General features: G+C 47.3%; 1 long non-coding RNA gene across 1 annotated transcript; it reads left to right on the forward strand.

The window, feature by feature from the left end:
- The first annotated feature begins 4,928 nt into the window (after window positions 1-4,928).
- LOC134981027 (uncharacterized) lies at window positions 4,929-10,098 on the forward strand. The gene is made up of 4 exons (XR_010190503.1): window positions 4,929-5,089; window positions 5,850-5,939; window positions 9,407-9,541; window positions 10,011-10,098. It is a non-coding gene; the product is annotated as an uncharacterized LOC134981027 (long non-coding RNA).
- Window positions 10,099-13,174: the final 3,076 nt, after the last annotated feature.

Raw genomic sequence — 13,174 nt, forward strand, 5'->3', positions numbered from 1 at the left:
ACTTCAGACTGTTCAGTTCCTGTTTTGACGTCACAAACACGCCCTGCGTTCGCCCAGCCACGCCTGCGGTTTTCCTGGCACGCCTGCGTTTTTTTTGAACACTCCCTGAAAACGGTCAGTTGACACCCAGAAATGCCCACTTCATGTCAATCACTCTGCGGCCACCAGTGCGACTAAAAAGCTTCGCTAGAGCTTGTGTGAAACTTCATCGGCCGTTGTAATAGTACGACGCGCGTGCGCATTGTGCCGTTTTTTTGCCTCATCGCTGCACAGCGAACGAATGCAGCTAGCGATCAACTCGGAATGATTACCTCAGTTTCAAGCAGAGTAGCACCTCAATACCTAATTATGGTGTGTAAATTAGGGCCCTCTTCCCTCTAACGGATTCTATGTATTTTTACGTATTTCTGAAGGTAGGAGACGCCTTCAGCCTAATTTAGCACCCTGCCCCACCCACCCCTCACTGATTTTAAATAACAAAGTCCAGCACTCTGGCCTGCAAATGTGGATTGAACACACTAAGGTAAGACTCCTACATATTGTTTACTATGGCAGTCAGTATTGGGGGATTTTCTGGGGAGCGGTGGGGTTCCCTGTACCTGCTGTGGATAGGCACCCCCAGGGCACTGCAATCTAACATTTATTTCAATACACTATGGCACTTATAGTTTGTTTTATATATATATGTAACACTTTCACACCATTTTCTTTCACTCCTCACATTACTTACACATGCAGCAGTAGCTGCTACTACCCACTTAACTCTTTGTTTGTATCACTCCTGCGGTGCCCTGGGGTTGTGTGGCTTTGGGGTGTCCTGCCCCCCGGACCTGAACCCCTATAGTTAGTGTTAGGGACTTACCCAATGAGAGGCTACCTTGGTGCGGTGGGTAAGCTCATAGCCCTGGCCAGGATAATGCTAAATGCCCCTGGTTATTACAGGTTGAGCTAGTGTGAGATGGTGCACCTGCTACTTTTTCCCTCTGTACACTGTATTAAGTCTCAAGCAGAGTAGCTCCTCATTACCTAATTATGGTGTGCAAATTAGGGCCCCCTTCCATTAGTATTGTTTAATCGTCAAATCTTTCAGAAGTTTCTCAGTGCAGACTGCCATATTATCAGAATACGCACAACCTATATCATAGAATTAGCGATAGACAATGATAGAAAAACACATCTAGGGGCCTAGTTACCATAAAGTATCATTGCGCTGTTGCATGATTGACGCAGAATGAGTACTACGACATTGTAGCGCAAATTGTCTGAAATCAAACTGCACCTGCCTAGAACGGTCTGCACATGTAGATTTCTTGCTCTTGTTACCTGCTGGTGACCAAATGGGGTGCATAGGGGCGAGAGAGACTCGGTCTGACGGGAGACTTGTTCATTATATTGTGTGACTGGTATAATTAGTCTGATATTTAAATATTGTTATAATACCCATATTTTACCATTTCCTAGAGAGGAAAGAAAATTAAAACTATTCCAAATGGAAACTGGGCTGTATGTGTGAATATATATACACTGTGTATATATGTGTGCTCTCTTACATACCAAAATTTGCTGCTGGGAGGAAAAGGAAATTGGAGGCGCTGGTCTCTGCTTATAGACGCAAACAGTGAGTTTTGACTACAGCTCACGCGCAGATGCAGTTACACATTTATGGTATCACAATCCTGCCGGACAGAACTCGTCAGATCTGTTTTTCTGTGACATTGAGCGTTCCAGGGCGGCAGCAATGTGAGTGCACAGAACCGCCCTGTCTTGTGAGGATATCATGGGAGTATCGCACGCGGGTATGTAAAGCTCCGTGCAATTTGTGCATATGGGGTAGCGGAGCCTGTTTCTGACAGATGCTCCCCCCCCTTTCCTATTCACCACAACAGAACATGGCAGACTGCCAGCATGTCGGGTTTTGCTTCTTACCCTGTTGCCAATGTTTTCCAACGGTATGATCTGTAAACGGAGATGGATGTAAAATAAATTAACGGAAGTTCCATTCTTTTATTATTAATTATTAGTGTCAACAATCATTCAATGGTCAAAGGGGCTAATTCAGACCTGATCGCACGCTAGCTTTTTTTGCAGCACTGCAATTGGGTCTGAACTACACATATGTATGCAACGCAAAGCGCAGGAGCGTCGTACGGGTACAAAGCAGATTGTTGGCGAGCGATGGCTTTAACGAAGAATCCCTTCGCACGGGCGATCACAAGGAAATTGACAGCAAGAGGGCGTTTGTTGGTGGCAACTGACCGTTTTCAGGGAGTGGTTGGGGAAACGCAGGCGTGTCAACGCGTTCGCAGGGTGGGTGTGTGACGTCAATTCCGGCCCCGGACAGGCTGAAGTGATCGCAGCGGCTGAGTAAGTCCTGAGCTACTCAGAAACTGCACAAAATCTTTTCGTACCACACGGCTGCACATGCAATCGCACACGTGCACAGCTAAAATACACTCCCCTGTAGGCGGCGACTATCTGATCGCAGCACTGCAAAAAAACAGCGATCAGGTCTGAATTAGGCCCAAAGTCACTAGGATTGCATTTCTTCCCCATTCCGGTGTTTGGCCTGGATAACAACTGAACCTCTTGACCATATTTGCTTGCTTTTTTTTGCATTGAGTTGTAACCAAATAGGTATGTTGACAAAGTAGCTATATCCTATATCTTATAAACTGCATTATTCCTATAAATGTCACTCTTTACTAGTTTACTGGTCTTTAGAAATGTAAGTGCATTACACATTGGTGGTCATTCCGAGGGGTGGTCTTCTGTTTGCCGGCGGTCGGGCTCCCGGCGCTCAGTATACCGGCGCCGGGAGCCCGACAGCCGGCATACCGAGACTTATTTTCCCTCGTGGAGGTCCACGACCCCCAGAGGGAGAATAAAATAGTGTGGCGCGCGTAGCGCGCCACCGTGCCCGTAGCGTGGCGAGCGCAGTGAGCCCGCAAGGGGCTCATTTGCGCTCGCCAAGCTGTCGGTAAGCCGGCGGTCGGGCTCCCGGCGCCGGGATGCTGGTCGCCGGGAGCCCGACCGCCGGCCAGCCGTAGTGAACCCATTCCGAGTTGTTCGCTCGGTACATTTTTTCGCATCGCATCGATTTTCCGCTTAGTGCGCATGCGCATTGTTCGCACTGCGACTGCGCCAAGTAAATTTGCTATGGTTAGGTATTTTACTCACGGCTTTTTCTTCGTTCAGGCGATTGGAGTGTGATTGACAGGAAGTGGGTGTTTCTGGGCGGAAACTGGCCGTTTTATGGGTGTGTGCAAAAAAACGCTACCGTTTCTGGGAAAACGCGGGAGTGGTTGAAGAAACGGAGGAGTGTCTGGGCGAACGCTGGGTGTGTTTGTGACGTCAAACCAGGAACGACAAGCGCTGAACTGATCGCACTGGAAGAGTAAGTCTCGAGCTACTCAGAAACTGCACAGAGATGTCTTATCGCAATATTGAGAATCTTTCGTTCACAATTATAAGAAGCAAAGATTCACTCCCAGTAGGCGGCGGCTTAGCATGTGCAATGCTGCTAAAAGCAGCTTGCGAGCGAACAACTTGGAATGAGGGCCATTATCTAATTAGTCTCTGTCCTTTTGCACTAGGATTGGCTGGTGAAGCAGTAAAAGTCCACTTACTGCTGCCAGCTGGCATTGCAGAAAAGCAGCGTATAACTTTGTACATTAATGGCAAAATCTTTCTCCTACCCAGTCTTGATAAATATGTCCATTATTCCCTCCTTGTGCTGTGGCTCTGGCACCAGCCTGCCATCTCCCTTCCCAGTAGGGTGATATACTGCTGGTTCCTGATTGGCAGTGTAGAGGAAGGCCCACTCTATACAGAGACTGAGTAAGGGCATACTTGCCGACTTTCTGGCTGCTCTCTCCGGGAGAGAGCAGCCAGGTCGGCTCAGCAGCGGGGCGGGCAGTGATGGGGAGTGCAGAGGGGGGCGGGTCAGAGGCGTGATGGGGCGTGACAGAGGCGGAACAGGGCGTGGCTGCGGAAATCGCGTCACGTAAGCCACGCCCCCGCTGTGTAATGCCGCTATTACCAGCATTATACAGCAGGGGGCGTGGCTATGATGACGCGATTCAACAAGAATCGCGTCATCGCCTGCCCGGACCGCCCACTTTACTCGCTAAGTGGGCGGCCGGGCAGTGGGGAACCCCTGCAATCGGGAGACTTGCCTGTTCTTCCGGGGGGCCGGGAGGGTCGCACGATTTTCGGGAGCCTCCCGGCCATTCCGGGAGAGTAGGCAAGTCTGAGTAAGGGCCTAATTCAGCATGGATCGCTATTGAGAGAAATCACAAATCGAGCGATTATGTATGTGTAGCATTCGCATTGTGCACCCGCAAGAGGTAATAGCAATAGAAAATGCATACAGATCGTAATCGCAATGTAACCGCTGTGTAACTGACAGGAAGCCAGTGTTTCAGGGCGGAAACCTGCAGTTTTCTGGGTGTGTCAGAAAAAACGTAGGCATGCCCAGGGGGAGGGTCTCTGACCCCAGCGCAGACCACTTTCAGGGAGTCTCAGTAGCAGATTAGGGTCACCCTCAGACCTACTCACATGATTCTCAGACGGTAAAGCTCTTTCCATGTTCCGGGAATTGCGTATGCACCTGCAAGTGGATAGCGATCTGCGATGCATTGGCAATTTTGCACGGGGCGTTTCAGGGAAATCAACTGGTCCTAGGAAATAGTTAAAGTTGCCTAGTGGATGGCCAGGCTCTGGATCCTGAGCACTGTCTCTACATAATGTACACACAGATATCACTAAGCCCCCAATAAATGTATAATCCTTTTCTTTCCCCTACTGCATAAACTTTCCATGACCTGACGCGCTCCACCCTCCGTGTAACATAATGGTATGAGAAAGATAAGAAAGTGAAACAGGCAAAGTATTTAGTTGACCTGAGTTACAATAAATCTATTTATGATCCTTGTTACACTTTTCCTTTTGCAGGGAATGTTTATTCCCCACTGCCGGCCTCTGGGTTCTTTATAAACTGAGGAAAAGCACCAGAGCTGGGAGTCTGTATGCAGGAGATACACAGCGCTCTGTGACGTGCCAAGTCTTTGGGATCTCTACGCTGTGGGAGGTAAGTCTTTAACTCATCATCTCGCACCTGAAATACACTTGGAACACAAACTTTACTTTCAGAGAAATTGTGTCTTTTTTTGTTTCTCTACCTTGAACAGGGATCAGTATGAAATCCCGCCGGACAGGATCCCAGCGGTTGGAATACCGACACCGGGATCCCAACTGGGGGGCGAGCGCAAAGCAGCCCCTTGCGGGCTCGACACGCTGCGCTCGCTACGCTTGGCACACTAATTTATTCTCCCTCTATGAGTGTCGTGGACACCCACAAAGGGAGAATATGTCGGGATAGTGCCTGTCGGAATCCCGGTGTCGGTATTTCGACCGCCGGGATTCCATCTGGCGGGATCTTGACCGTATCCCCTTGAACACAGTACCCTCTAGCACCCCAAAAATATGCAAACACTTACACAATCCTGCAAAATCACTGCCAACCACACATAGATATCTTACAACCTCTTCTCTACCTGTTCTACTACTGGTAACCCCCTACACTGTGTCTGTGGTGGGGGATAGGGTGAGATGAAACGTCCTCACCAATCTTACTGTGCCATGTTATAAACTCTACTTTTATACCTGTTGCGTCGTCTATGCATCTGTTGATATTGTAGTTGTCAGATGTCTGAAACCTCATCCAGATCGGTTTGAGCTGGTATGCTGTTGGGCAAACACCACGCGTTTCGGGGGCGGCTGAGTGTAACAAGGAGGAAGGAATGTTAATGTTTATGGAACACTACAGAGATGTGTATTATATATTGCAGGTGTATAAGGTGTCCTCCTTGGTATAAACAGATCTGTAACGCTGCAGCCTGGGTGTTGGCAGAAGTAGGGTGCTGTGCCCTGGGAAGAGGGTGAGTTACAGTATTACACACAGATGTGTGGTGCTTTGTAGGGGTATAAAAATAACTGGGTGCAGCCATACACCTAAAGGGCGTATGCCACTCCCTGAAAATGTATATATGGATAAACTAAACAGTAACGAATACCTATCCTGGCAATCACCTCTCCACTTAGTTACTGAGCTCATTAACCGCTTGGTCGTGAACTTATGTCTTTATATCCTTACTTATCCTATACTAGTTACATCTGAATCAATGTCCTCATTAATTACTGGAACTCAGAACTACCATTATTGCTGCACATATTCTCACTTGGTGGCCGATTTATGAACCTTTTTTTTTATTTTTTTATTAAAATAAGGCTCACTGTGTAATAAATAAATATATATATTTTTAATATATACAGAACTTGCATTCCCCGGTGATCGGTGCTCTCCTCTGGCTCCGGTCATGTGATCTCCGGCCCCTGTACTGTGACCCTGTCATCTGACGCTGTAAACCGGCGTATGCAGCGTCAGATAACCAGGTCACAGGGGTTCAGTGTGATTCACTTATGGTCATAATCCCGACAGCCATTGACCGACAGTCAAAATACCGACACAGTCAAAATTCCGACATTCATTATGCCAACATGGTCAAAATGCCGACATAGTCAGAATACCGTCATTTGAAATGCAGACATTTCAAAATTGTCGGTAAATCAACTGCTACTCGGTCACAGTGCAGGAGATCACATTACCGGAGCTGCAGGAGCGCACTGATTACCGGGAAAGTATGCGACAAAGGGGGGTGGAAAGTCCCGATAAGGGGCTGGTCGACGTGGCGATGGCAGCGCATGCGCCGCACACTCTCTGGGTATTTTTCACGAAAATTCCCCTACAGTGCTGCAAAGTGACATCGCTTTCTCACAAGCTCTGTTCCTACATGCGATTATTGACACATCCATGCGATGTAATCAATAATCGCATTGCAAATTGGGTCAAATTTTCTCACCTCAAATCTGCATCCCCCTATACGGATGGTGATATATCGGCCCGTTTGGTCACTTAAACACCAGCTTTTATACCTTTCTATGGGGGTCATTCCGAGTTGTTCGCTCGTTGACTGTTTTTGCTATGCTGCGACTTGTTGCTAATTGCACATGCGCAAAGCACACAGGGCGGATGCGCTTAGTTATTTAACTAAAAACTTAGCAGTTTTGCTGTGGATCCTGCGGCGCTTTTCAGTCGCTCTGCTGATCGGTGAATGATTGACAGGAAAGGGGCGTTTCTGGGTGGTAACTGAGCGTTTTCCGTAAGTGTGCTAAAAAACGCAGGCGTGTCAGGGAAAAACGCGGGAGTGTCTGGAGAAACGGAGGAGTGGCTGGCCGAACGCAGGGCGTGTTTGTGACGCCAAACCAGGAACTAAACGGACTGAGCTGATCGCAATCTGTGAGTAGGTCTGGAGCTACTCAGAAACTGCAGGGAATTATTTAGTAGCAGTTCTGCTAATCTTTCGTTCGCTATTCTGCTAAGCTAAGATTCACTCCCAGAGGGCGGCGGCCTAGCGTGTGCAATGCTGCTAAAAGCAGCTAGCGAGCGAACAACTCGGAATGATGGCCCCTATTGCTAGAGTGTGTGCAAGAAGAGTGTACTAGACGTCTCATGTAGCAAAACATGGCTGGACTGCACAAACATGGCTGCTGCTGAATCAGCGCAGGACTCTGGAGGGGTAATTATTCAAGAAATGGGTGCAGCATGTACATTGTGGGTCCCCCCTGGACTCAAGGGCCCATGGGCATCCCACACACTGCACCCATTAAAATACGCCAGTGATTACAGTAATTCCATGTTTTATCTATAAACCTCCATTTATTGACCATGAGTTATACGCCAATTACAGTATGGTGTCAGGGTGATAAAACACTTTGGGAGTATTCAATTAAGTGTCGTTTTTTGACTGGTCGAAAAAACGGCACTAATTTGACACAGGGTATTCAATTGCGGTAATTTTCTACCATTTTTAAAATCCACTTTCACCTGTGCCATTTCACTTTTTTTTTTTTTGCGAATCAGCATCGTCAAACATTGCGCCAAAAACATGCGAATATGCCCATGAATTTGCCAAAACACGTGTATCGGTGGCAAATTCACCAATACACGTGATTTGCACCAGTGCCGGATTTTTCTACCAGTCAAGAAAACGGCACCGGCCTTGAATAAGGCACAAGTAAACTCGACCTAAAAGCGGGCAAAAAGTGCAGTTTTTTCGATTGGTCGAAAAAATGGCACTAATGGAATACCCCCTTAGGGCGAGATGTAATGGCTGAGTCGCCTGGCACCTAGAGGGTCTATTCTGGAAAAAAGGACAAATCTGTACCATCTGTGCCCCAGACGCAGAACGTAGAATTGCACGGAGCTTAGGATAGGTGCCTATGACACCCCCACAAGATAGGGCACTTCCCTGCGCTTACACTGTCACTGCCCAGTAACCATAGGCCAGAGATAAGAAAAAAAAGGTCCAACTGACCCAAATTGGTACTAATGCAGTATCCTAATCAGCTAACATTAAGGTGCAACAGCCAGCGGCTTGTTACCTTCTAAAGCTGCGGTTGTTGCTCCTCCGTGTCGGCAAACGGCTGGGAATGCGGAATGCAGAGCTGGGCTATTATGTTTCAGTTCCAATAGCAGAAAATGCTACTGCTACACACCTTAAGAGAAGTTTCCCATAGCAACCAATCAGATGCTACTGTCGCTATCACTTTATGGAACATACTACTGTACATAAACTATATCTAGAATCTGATTGGTTGTGCAGATAACAAGACATGGCAGTTTTAGGCAGAAACCAATATTTCTTGTACTTCCCATTCTCCCGCAATGTCTGGGAGACTGGCAGATTTTTCTCGCTTGTCCTGGATTATAGACTAACCTCCCGGATCCCACTCGCTTCCCCAGTGATGTTTGGAGTATGGGTGCTTTATGTCCAGATTTGTGGAGAATTGCGGCATCTTTGCCCTGTGTATTAGGAGGAAAGATCAGTGTGACCTGATGTTTGTGGATTAAGAGGAGAGGTCAGCCGGACCATCTTAACGGGTGGGCACACTGGGCAGCTGCCCAGGGCTCCACGATTCTAAAGGTCTTCAAACTGGTTCCCCTGGAGCGTCTTGTACAAATAAAAAAAGGCATTAGAAACGTAAGAAATCTGGGATCCTAAGTGTCCACTGGGCCCTAGGTGATAGTTTAAGTTGCCTTGTGGATGACCTGGCTTTGGTTCCCCAGCCGCTGCCTCTCTATAATGTACACACACAGTCTAGATATCACTGAGCCCCCAATAAATATAATCCTTTTTTCTCCTGTTGAATAAACTTTCCTTGAACTGACGCGCTACACCACCCTTGTAACATATACAGTATGAGAAAGGTAACAAAGCGAAACAAAGTATTCAGTTGACCTTGGTCAAATCTGTTTATGATCCTTGTTTCACTTTTCCTTTTGCAGGGAATTTTTATTCCCCACTGCCGGCCCCTGGGTTCTTTATAAACAGGGGAAGAGCACCAGAGCTGGGAGTCTGTATGCAGGAGAGACACAACGTCCTGTGACGTGCCAAGTCTTTGGGATCTCTACGCTCTGGGGGTAAGTCTGTAACTCCGTCTCACACCTGAACCATGCTTGGAACGCTTAAACTTTACTTTCAGGGAAATCGCGTCCTTTAATTTCTCTACCTTGAACGTAGTACCTACTGGCACCCCAAAAATGTGCTAAAGCTCACTGTCCTGCAGGCTGGTTACTGACTACCCATAGAAATCTTAAAACCTCTGCTTTACCGTCCTCCAGGTACTCCCTAAAGTGTATGTGGTGGGAGGTAGGGTGGGATGAAATGTCCTCGCCAATCTCGCGTCATAAATTCTACATTAATGGTCTGCTTTATACCTGTTGTGTCTGTCAAGACATTGTACAGTAGTTGGCAAAGGTCTGACAGTTAATCCAGGTCTGTTTTCTGTTGGGCAAACACCACGCGTTTCAGGGGGAGGCTGAGTGTAACAAGGAGGAAGGAATGTTAATGTTTATGGAACACTACAGAGATGTGTATTATATATTGCAGGTGTATAAGGTGTCCTCTTGGTATAACCAGATCTGTAACGTTGCAGCCTGGGTGTTGGCAGAAGTAGGGTGCTGTGCCTGGGAAGAAGGTGAGTTACAGTATTACACACAGATGTGCGGTGCTTTGTAGGGGTATAAAAATAACGGGGTGCAGCTATACACCTAAGGCCACTCCCTGAAAACTGATACATGGATTAACTAAACAGTAACAAATACCTATCCTGGTAATAATTATCTCTCCACTCAGCCGCTGAGAGTTCATTAACCACTTGGTCGTGAACTTATGTCCTTATATCCCTGCTTATCCTATACTGACTCTGCGTAACTTGGTTACATCTGAATCAATGTGCTCATTAATTACGGGAACTCAGAACTACCATTATTGCTGCACATATTCACACCTGGTCACAGAACTCCAGTCTGACTGTATACCTTTCTGAATACATACCACTGTGGTTTTTACAGTTTTTTTTTTTTTTTGCCAATGACTTATTTATATATTGCTCTGTATAGTAATCTAATGCTGGCTATTAAATTGTTTACATATTTTTGTCCTTATTCTATATAGTCAGGTGCACAGCGGCCGCACTTCTTCCCCGTGTTGTGTTTATTCACGAGTTACAGCAATTCGTGCTTCATGTATAAACATCCGTTTCCCGGGCATGTATATTACCATGACTTCTATGCCAATTACAGTATGGCGTCAACAGTGTTAGACTCGGGCATGAAGCGCCAACCACGGAATGCAGTGGTAGAGGCCAATGATTAATGGGTGTGGCCAGCTGCAACAGAGGGACTTGGCCAATAATTAAAGAGGCCATAGACGGCCTGCCCTTTATAAAGGAGGGGAGAGTGGTATATCAGGGCTGCCCACTTTGATTGGCAGGATGACTAATTTTTATATAGCTTCCATAGAAATGAAGCAAACGCCCGAGTATTATCCATGCTCCTGCTCCACCCAATTACTGAGCCTCTAGTAGAGTAACTATATATAATTTGAGTACATGGTCTGGAGCCTGACACTTAGAAGAGGAGGTGGAGGCCTCAGGCAGTGGGGCTCACCAGGATTTTCCCCTGAACACTTGTGGGCCAGTCTACTCCTGGGCTCCAGGGTGTACAGGGGTGTCAGGGTGTTAATACCCTGAGTGTCTGATTCTGGGTCCCATGATGTGTCTGCAGTAGCTGAAGCCAGACTTACTCATTTATGCTAATGTAAGAATTCATAATGCTGTAGCAGGGGTCCATGAAACGGCAGGTCGCGCCATCCGTTGTTTTTACGCCATCTGCTTCAACAGTCATCAATTGTATGGGCCAACCCCATGCCAGGTGCAAGACTATACGGCAGGAGATGCTCGGTCTGAATGACATGCATTACATCACTTTGTATACAGGGTCAGACTCGGTCGCAAACAGATGTGCAAGTGTCGCACGTCACACTGATCAGTGTAAGCTAGCAATGTAGGTTTGTTGCTTCAGTGTGTTTCAATTGACTTGCATTTGGAGAAGATGACTGGTCTGGCTGAGTCGCCTGGGACCTAGAGGGGCTATTTTGTGCAATTGAAGCAAATGGAAGAAAGTACACATCTGTAGCTTCCGTGCCCCACAACACACAACCGCACAGAGCTGAAGATAAATGCCTGTGGCAGTCCTACAAGATAGGGCAGTTCCCTGCACTACTACCATAACCGCCCAGTAGCCATAGGCCAGAGATTAGCACAAAAAGGTCCAACTGACCCAAACTGTTACTAATGCAGTGTCCTAATCAGCTGCTAACATTTAGGTGCAACAGCCAGCGGCTTGTTACCGTCAAAAGCCGCGGTTGTTGCTCCTCCGTGTCGGCAAACGGCTGGGAATGTGGAATGCAGAACTAGGCTATTATGTTTCAGTTCCATTAGCAGAAAATGCCTCCTGCTACACACCTTAAGAGGACAAGCAGAGAAGTTTCCATAGCAACCAAGCAGATGCTACTGTCGCTATCACTTTATGGAACATACTAGATAAATGATAGCTAGAATCTGATTGGTTGTGCAGATAACACATCCACATGATAGCGATATGGCAGGTTTAGGCAGAAACCAATAAGCTTTGTATAGATCACCCAGTACCTTCACTCTGGCCCTGTACTAGACCTATTACTCCTATTACTCCTACTTTCTATTCTCCCGCAATGTTTGGGAGACTCGCATGTTTTTCTCGCTGAAATATAGACTAACTTGCCGGATCCCACTCACTTCCCCAGTGACGTTTGGAGTATGGGTGCTTCATGTCCAGATTTGTGGAGAATTGGGTCATCTTTGTCCCGTGTATTAGGAGGAAAGATCAGTGTGACCTTGTGTTTGTGCATTAAGAGGAGAGGTCAGCCAGACCATCTTAACATATGGGAACACTGGGCAGCTGCCCAGGGCTCCACAATTCTAAGGGACTTCAAGCTGGTGCCTCCGGAGCGTCTTGGGAGGTGGGTAGAGAATGCTGCCTGGCTGCTCGGATTGCGGATTACATACAATCAGAATTGCTAAGCAGCATTCTCCACCCACCTCCCAGCCTGCAGCCAGACAGTGAATGGCTATCAGCATGCTGATTGGTGGATGGCTGCACCAATCACAGTGCTGACAGCCATTCACCGTATGGAAGCATGTGGAGAGACAGGACTGTAGAAGGCATACATTATACATTTTATTCCTGTAAATGGATGTGTAGGGGCCCAAGTTCATTGCTTTACCCAGGGCCTATAAAGTTTTTAAGTTGGTCCTGGTGGTCCCTGTGTATTAAGAGGAAAGAATTAGTAGGTATGTCCTGACTGCAAAGAGATCAGTTCCCTGATGACTGTGTATTAGGGGGAAGGTAGAGGTCATTGCATCCTTGATGACTGTGTATTAGACGGCAGCAGTGTCGGACTGGAACATGAAGGGCCCACCAGGGGGATGCAGTTATAGTGGCCCATACTTAGGGGTGTGGCTAGCCTAAAAAAGGGATGTGACCAACCTCCACAGAGGCGTGAAATACACAATAGTTTAGTGCAGTGTAATGCAACATATCTACCATGTATAATACAAGTGCACAGTCTGGAACCTGATCCCCAGAGGAAGGAGTGGGCCCTCAGGCAGTGGCGCCTGCCGGTGGTTTCCCTGGTACCCCTGTGGGCCAGTCCGACCCTGGACGGCAGAG

The sequence above is a fragment of the Pseudophryne corroboree genome, chromosome 12, assembly GCF_028390025.1.
Source record: "Pseudophryne corroboree isolate aPseCor3 chromosome 12, aPseCor3.hap2, whole genome shotgun sequence".
NCBI classification, from domain to species: Eukaryota; Metazoa; Chordata; class Amphibia; order Anura; family Myobatrachidae; genus Pseudophryne; species Pseudophryne corroboree.